Below are 9,016 nucleotides of genomic sequence, written 5' to 3'. Positions count from 1 at the left end.
AAAAAAAAAAAAAAAAAAAAAAAAAAAAAAAAAAAAAAAAGGTTCTGCATATAAATCACACCGTGTGCAAAATATAAGCCCGCCAATATTACGTCATCACGTCAGTGGGTCATCATGCTGATTCGCAAGGTTTGCTTCTCTTTTCTTCGTAATTAATTTATTAATACTGACAGGTCGTGATTCCATTCTTATTTTAAATACTATGCCATTATCACAAATGTACCTGGAATCCTAATGTGCTAGTAACAGGTGCACGTGAAGTCAGAACAGTTAGGCTATCACAGGGTTTAAAGACCAACACCATGTAAAAACATTGACGCGGTTGAACATCACAGTCGTCTTTCAGTCTCTGGCTTTACATTGATAGATAAATTGAATATAAGTTAATAATTAGCAACTTCTGGGATCACCTTGCTTTGGTGCTTAAGCTGACAGGACATTTCTGATTGTTCTACGAATCGTCGATTCAGTTTGCTAATGTGTTGCTGAGGGTCGGGTGCTAAGAATGCGAAAGCTAGTGTCACCACAAGGTGGCAGCAGTGCAGGAGAGACGGTTCATGACCTGCGTGAGCAGAAGAACTCAGCTGTAAGTTATACCAGAGAAAGCCAGAGATGTTTTAATTATGGGTCTCTAAGAAAGATGTCCGTGAGCTTTTAGAGCTTTTTTAGTGCATATTCCATATTCATCTAAATTTAACTTAGCTCGGTTCTGGGATCACCTTGCTTTGGTGCTTAAGCTGACAGGACATTTCTGATTGTTCTACGAATCGTCGATTCAGTTTGCTAATGTGTTGCTGAGGGTCGGGTGCTAAGAATGCGAAAGCTAGTGTCACCACAAGGTGGCAGCAGTGCAGGAGAGACGGTTCATGACCTGCGTGAGCAGAAGAACTCAGCTGTAAGTTATACCAGAGAAAGCCAGAGATGTTTTAATTATGGGTCTCTAAGAAAGTTGTCCGTGAGCTTTTAGAGCTTTTTTAGTGCATATTCATCTAAATTTAACTTAGCTCGGCTGATGCAGGACCCTCAGTTTACTTTATTTGAAAATCTAGATTATTATGATTATTAATGTGGCGACATCTAACGGGAGCAGCTGAAAGAGTGGATGTAAAAATAAAATTAATACATATTAGTATTATTACTAAACAAGTAAACTAATTACACATGAATTCCATTATTTATAGGCTATATTTTTGTTAATCAGTTTTAAGACCTCGTTTAGGAGCTCCATTTTGGTTAAAAAGGGGTCAACTGTAAGCTGACAAATTGCAAATTTTTGGTTGTAGTTACACAAGTAAGCCACAAACGTATGCCTCACAATTTTATCGTATTGTGCTCACTAGTTCTCATTTCGGAAATATGCAATCACATAATGAGAGAAGTTAGAGCATCTGCTGAATCAAGCTAGTGTTGAAGACCGTTTATGCCCTCTCTTTCCTACTGCTTTATAGAGAATGGAGTATTGAAAAATGCTAATGGACAAAATGATGTGTGAACTCAAGTGTTACTTAAAATCTGTATGAAAATCAGTGGGCATTTCATAAATACATTCTTTTAATCATTTTGTCCTCTCTTATCCACTGTATTGAGTCTCTTGCTGTTGTTACACTGAGATGTTTTCAATTACTGTGATGTTTAATAGCAACATCTTATCTGCTTTAAATTAATGACAGCCATAAGGTTAATTTTGTGAAAACACTCTAATTTGCACCTATTATGAGCACTAGACATTTCTAATGGCAGGAAAAGCACATATTGGCTGCCAAGACATCGGCCTTTACCTTGTTAAAATTCCTTGCTAGCTACGGTACTTAATGGAAATCCAATTTTCATAAGGGCCATTTTAAGATGAATTAATTCACTCTTCAGCGCTTTAGTCTGGGTGAAGGTAACTAAATATCCATTTCCTTGCTTATATTCTTCTCTCCGAGGGGTTTGGATTTTGAAGGACTCTTGGGGAGAATGTTCTTTCTTCGCCATGAAAGTCCATTCGACTGTTTCTACCTGGCCTTGCTTTGTGTTTGGTCTTTTATGAGCTAATTGGAAAAGTCTGCAGCATTATGCTGGCCATTCATTTGGCACTCTCTGTTAATGGCATTCCCAGGTCTCAGCAGGCACATTAGTCTTTAATCATCACAGCCCATACCCTCATCTGAGCAAGAGGAACGCAGAATGTGGCTGTTGTTTCCCTTACTGCAGCATCTTCCACTAATGGATTTTCTGTTGTGGATTCATACTGTTGACTTTCAGAGTGATTTGCCACAGATTTCTGATATCGATTTAATAGAGAGTAAAGAAAGTGTCTTTTTTAAGACACGTGCAGATGATTAAGAGGGCACCAATTGACCAATGTCCTGGGTTCAAAAGAAGTTAAATTGCACTGACAGCATTTGTAGCATAATATCATAATATAATTTACCACAGAAAATGATTTCAACTCACCCCTCAGTTTTTTTTGTATGTTTTAAAGTAAAAATTGTGATTACTATAAAGCATTTACAATGAAAGTAGACCAGGCCAGGCAATACATATTAAAATACAGTTACAAAAGTAGAGCCTCAAGACATGAATATATGAGCTTGAGAATTGGAATGACTTTTCTGTGCAATGTTATGTCCAATCTTTCAACTTCAGTGTCATGAACACATAACATAATGAAAAAGTTTATCACCAAGAACCCCAATGACTTAATAAAAATCCAAATGTAATCTTTAGCAAATCTCTAAATTATTTTTTAATTCTGTACATTATGTTGTGATGCTTGAATTCACTAGTGGCATTTAAATTGATTTATTCACTTGAAATGCTTTCACAGTAAACAGATCATACACAATTTGAATAAATGCATTTTGATAATATTATTAAAAAAATAGATGCAAATAATAATAATAATAATAATAATCTATTATATGATTATGAATGCACAAAACTTTTCTATTTCATTTATGTATGACTCACAAATATGCATTACATAAAGTTTAATTGTTTGTTAAAACTGTAATTTACAAAAATTGTAAATGGGCCTATACCATTAAAATGAATAAAACTTTGAATTAGGTCTAAATGTTTGTAAGTTATTTTTAATTTATTTAGATGAAATGGCATATAATTATAGGATTGGTTGCCATGGAACCAGGGGCCTGTTTGGCTTCCTGGGGTGTTACGCATCTCGGGGGAACGGTCCATAGGTCCTCATATGGCTCGTTAACTGAGGGGTGTTACAGAGTATTTGTTAAATATAGCTAACAAAGTATATATTGTGTGTTTGATTGGTCCAGACGCTACACATTCTTTTGTGGTTTAAGTTAAGTGTTTGTAGAAGACAGATTGTACTGATGTTATCAAGTGTAAACTCACAAGACATCAATCAAGATGTGGGTGGTGAAGTTTAGCTGTCTTGCTGTTTTATTTGCCATTAGTGTTGTTGAACCCAGATGTGCAGTGACGCTGTAGTCGATTTATGTGTCGGCTGGTATTACAGGGAGTTCTATCTTCAAAGGTTGAGCTGAAAGTGGTGTCACTTCATCTCATGCATATAGGACAGTGAGTTTGGTCTTCATTTTGAAACTCAAACTTTCACTTTTCTATTGCCAGCATTGTAATCCCATTTGATACTTCAGCCTTTGCAGATTTAAAGCAAGATTTGACCTGAGTAACGTAATACGCACATCAAACTGAAAGCTCAAGCATAACTTTAAAAGACATGTTTAAAAAAAAAAGATTTAAACTGTGGTGCCTCTCTTAATTACAGATGCTGAAATGCCTCTCTTAAGTGTTGTACTAAAAGTTCAGCTTTGAGGCTTTCTGGTGACCCATATTCAAATTGCTAGTATGTCACTATTGCCAAGGAAAATAAGAAGCCAAGTAAAATGGTTCATGGATAACCACAAAATGAATTAATTTATTGCATTATACACTGAATTGCTAAAATGAAGATCAAGGTTTTATTTCTTTCTCCTATCCATTTAAAGCAAGACAAGCCTTTGAAATCTGTTGACATTATTGTACAAGTACATCCTGGACTAAAAGCGTAATGTGTATGCAAATGCTACACTTCAACTGACATCTAAACTTTCGTTGAACTCTGTTTTTCCCAGCAAGTTTGTGTTACCAGTATTTCTGGTATGCAAAACAAATTGTTTTACATGTGTGTCCGTATTTAAAAGACTCAACAAAGACAGATTCCCATCTCCTTGACTGTGGCGAACAGAAGGGGGAGAAGTGGAACTGAAGAGCAGGGCAGAGGGTAGAGTAAGGCATAATGGAGGGGTAGCGCGGGGGTTGAACGGACTGGTGTGCATGAACAGGGGACCTCTTGGTGAACTGCATAGTCGCGAGCCGGGTCATTGGGGTGAGGCTGTCAGAGCGTGCCTGAAACCGTAACCCAGGAGTTCAGCCAGAGTTCACACACAAAATGTGTAGGATCTATGTCCTCCGCTGGCTCAACTGCACCAGCACATTCTGTCCTTCAAATACCTACAGCCCTGTCACCAAACCGCTCCAGAAACAACGTTTCTTTAAAAATATATATTTTCACTGTCAACCTGTGTTACTACAATTGCTATAATAACTTTCAAACTCTTTACCTTTTTCCTGGAAAATTGATTTCATGGAAAAATCAGCAGAAAATATGTACTATTGAGAAGAGAGATGCACATATATTACAGAACTTATATATTTATCTTATATATCTCTAATTATATATGCACGTATATTAGAGAAGAGTTTCAGATAATAAAAATATCAGTATTATAAATTTAGGGTCAGTAAGTTTTTTTTGAAAAGTAGTTTGATTTAAAAATACAGTAAAACATTAATATTGTGAAATAATATTATGATTTAAAATAACAATTTTCTATGTTACTACTGCTAAGTTGGTGCTCAATAAACAATTTTTGGTAACACTTTAGAATAGGGAACACATTCACTATTAATGAATTTTCCCTCAATAAACTCCTAATTTGCTGCTTATTAATAGAAAGGTAGTTGTTAAGTTTAGGTATGGGGTGGATTAAGGGATCTAAAATATGGTCATGAAGAATAAGGCATTAATAGGTGCTTTATAAGTACTAATAAACGGCAAGTATGCTAATAATATGCATGCTAATAAGCAGCTAGTTAATAGTGAGAGTTGGACTTTAAAATAAAGTGTTACCCAATTTTTACATTTATTTATATATATATATATATATATATATATAAAATTACGTTAATATAGAAATAATTTCTTAATATCAATGTGGAAATCAGTTGTGCTGCTTAACATTTTTGTGGAAACCGTGATACATTTTTTTCAGGATTCTTTGATGAATAGAAAGTTCAAAAGAACAACAATATTTTTTTTTTGTAACAGTGTAAATGTGTTTGCTACCACTTTTGATCAATTTAATACATCCTTATTGAATAAAAGTATTAATGTATTTTTTAAAAATATATTCTTCAATATTTATACTGAAAAAACAAGACAAAATACTGAGTAAGAAAATGTGCTGAAAAGCTCAATTTACATTAACCGTACAATGAGAAATAATTTGAAATCAGAGATTCGCTTAGCTTGTTTTCTCCTGAATGAACACGCAGCCCTGGTTTAAATGCCGTTAAGAAAGAGCATAGCCGAGTGGAGCCTGCAAAGGTCTACAGAGATAAGGAATGCTGAGATCTGCATTGGTATGAGAAGCTGAAACAGGAAAGGCCACTAAGCTAAGTCCCCTCTGAGTGTGTGTGAGGACCATATGGGAAAACTGCCTGCTCCGCTCCGATTCAAGACTGGCTGGCCCATTGTCAAGCAAAGAGCTTGACCTGAAGTTGAACCCAGTTGTCAGCCCTGCAATGCACTGCAGAAAAACAGGGGAGGATGGGACTGAAGAGGTGGAGGTCAGTAAGTTTTTTTTGAAAAGTAGTTTGATTTAAAAATACAGTAAAACATTAATATTGTGAAATAATATTATGATTTAAAATAACAATTTTCTATGTTACTACTGCTAAGTTGGTGCTCAATAAACAATTTTTGGTAACACTTTAGAATAGGGAACACATTCACTATTAATGAATTTTCCCTCAATAAACTCCTAATTTGCTGCTTATTAATAGAAAGGTAGTTGTTAAGTTTAGGTATGGGGTGGATTAAGGGATCTAAAATATGGTCATGAAGAATAAGGCATTAATAGGTGCTTTATAAGTACTAATAAACGGCAAGTATGCTAAGCTGGCCCATTGTCAAGCAAAGAGCTTGACCTGAAGTTGAACCCAGTTGTCAGCCCTGCAATGCACTGCAGAAAAACAGGGGAGGATGGGACTGAAGAGGTGGAATGTACCAGAGCAACTCTGGTACATGGAACTTGGTCTAACCCCTCACAACAGTTGCTCTCCATGAAATCCATTCAATTATTGGAACATCACAACCATCATAAATCAAAGTAGGGTGGACGTCCTGAAAATAACTTGACATTGCAGTCTTTTTTGACAGTAACTGCTGGAAGGGTCTATTGGAGCTTGGTGTCCCCATTGAATGGGTTGTGCTCATCTCCTCCCTGTCTCCAGTCCTTGCGGGACTGAGGCTACGTCTGCGAAAAGCAGCCCCAGCTGTGGTCACCGGCGCCAGGACTGAGTGGAGAAGAAAAGCCCTGAGTCTTCAGAACAATCCAGCCTTTGTGGAACTACTGGAAAAATCAAATGACCGTAAGCCACAGATATAAGCCAGATGTGTGGATTCCAAGACTTCATTCCTGTGAGCCCCAGCCCAACTACGCTCATCCCAGCCTGGCGGTGGCAGCCAGAGGAAAGGGGTCATGCAGCGGGTATTGCATTGCTTCAACAAATGACATGCTTGTCTTCATCTTCAGTTCTCATCACTCGAACCATGACAACTCGGAAAGATGGAGGCATGAGCTGCCAAGAGCTGAGATTGTAGGCCTCTTTTAAGGGCTATTTGGGGTTTACAGGTCCTTGCTTTGATACACATTTGTACACTTTCCAAAAGTAATTTCCTTCTATCATTTTAAGTGCAGTAAATTCAGAAATATTGCACTCGTTAAAAGAGCCAGACGCTCCACCCCGACATGTGTAGATTTATATTTGATTCCGATTAAAATCAACAGCCAAAAGATTACAACAGTGTTAGGAAACCATTGTGCTGTCAATTGAATTAAGGGGAGTTTCAAAATACACTCAATCACTGTGCCATTTACTTCATTTAGTTTATTTTAGACTGTTGTTCAAACAATTTTGGCTTAATAGGTCAACATCTGATGGAGTTTCTGTTTTTAAAGAGTCCAAACAAGTCCAATATCGTTTAATGCATGACATCATGACTTAAGATCTTAAGAGATCTCATAGGCTCCATTCTATAACATTATTATCTTTAAACCAATTAAATGAACAATTTTTAGTGACAATAAAATGCTAGTCTAAGCAGTGATTGGGACTATTCTGGTTGTTAGAGTCTATTTGTCATTCCCTATTTAATTATCAGACAGAATGAGAAGCCCTACACCATCATGTCTGATTATCTTCTGTGCAGCTCTACCAATAAACTCAGGATGTAGCATGGTCTGTGTAAGGTCACAAAGCATTACGTTTATGCATTTGACAATGCTTTCACCCAAAGTGACTTAAAATACATTAAAGATGTATATTTTATCAGTTCCTGCATTCCCTGAGAATTGAATCCATTGCATTGGCATTGTTAGTACTACACTGTACTATTTGAGCTACAGGAACCAGGATTTATGTTTTTACGACAGATGCCAGATTACTAGTAATATAAGGCTTTACGCAGTCTGGTCTGCCTATGGTCTCTAAGCTGTCTATTCTTTAAACAATAATTCTTTGAGTGAAAATTGTGGTGGTGTAGGAATTTGTGGGGTATATGAAGAGTGATTCATATCAAGGGCATCTGTTAGTTTTGGGCCATGTTCAACAATAAGCCTGTACAAGGCAATACATTCTTATTTTGGGCCTGGACTTTGGAACATCCAGTGCTTTAATTTGAAATCTCCAGCTGTATTTTTTTTGTAAACAGATTGTTTATTGAGATCTGTAGCTGCAAATTGATCTAAATATTTTCCCCTCAAAATCCCTTATTTTCACCTTCTCGCTTCTTTGCGTGTGTTTAGACTTTGAGACATAGCTCATCCTAAGCCTTCAGTCTTTTTATAAGTTCCTTTATTCATGGGTATGTTTAAAGGGATAGTTCACCAAAAATGAACATTCTGTTTTCATTTGAGGTATTTTGAAGAACCTCATTGACATTTTTCAAAGTAACTTCTTTTGTGTTCCACCGAAGATAGAAAGGTTTGGAACAACATGAAGGTGAGTAATTGATGACAGAATGTTCATTTTTGGGGGAACTGTTGCTTGTTTACTAGAACTGTAAGTGTCTACCTCATACTGACTCATAGGTGTTGTTTCATATTTTGTCTGACTCTTACAGTTCCATATAAGTCACATCTTTTATTCTTTACTGTTAACACTTTCATAATCAGTGGTAACTTACACTGTATTCAGATCATCTCTGTCGTAACCTCTCCATCTTCCTTTGCAATCGCAACCTCAGCTGACTTGATTACCAGAGCTGCCACACATCCTCGCATGTCAAGACGGTTATCTCAAAGCAATTGTTAGTGAAGGAGTCTTCCCCAAAGGATCAATGATGTCTGATCTGACAGATTTATTGATCTAGAGAGTACAACCGTGAGCGAGAACTCTGTCGCTTTTTTGATTTAGTTCCCACATGGGTCCTCACATTGACATCAAACAGGCCCATAAATCCAGCAGGGGCAAACACGGTGCAACAGGTCACAGAAAGGTAACTCTCTTTGTCTCCTCTGGAAGACCTCTGAGTCAGGGTTTATGAATGGCCAAAGGCGTTCAAACACATCTGGTCTCTCACTTAGTCATGACTCGATCTGTGTGTTTAAAGTGTGCATAAGCTCTTTAAGCTGTTTCCCCCGTTAGCTTGGGGTGCTATGAAGAGCTTGTATCCTTTCATGACCCACTAATGGTCCTAGCTTGATTAACT

This window comes from Sinocyclocheilus rhinocerous, unplaced genomic scaffold (assembly GCF_001515625.1).
Source record: "Sinocyclocheilus rhinocerous isolate Xijiao unplaced genomic scaffold, SAMN03320098_v1.1 scaffold889, whole genome shotgun sequence".
NCBI classification, from domain to species: domain Eukaryota; kingdom Metazoa; phylum Chordata; class Actinopteri; order Cypriniformes; family Cyprinidae; genus Sinocyclocheilus; species Sinocyclocheilus rhinocerous.
This window is presented reverse-complemented; position numbering follows the sequence as displayed.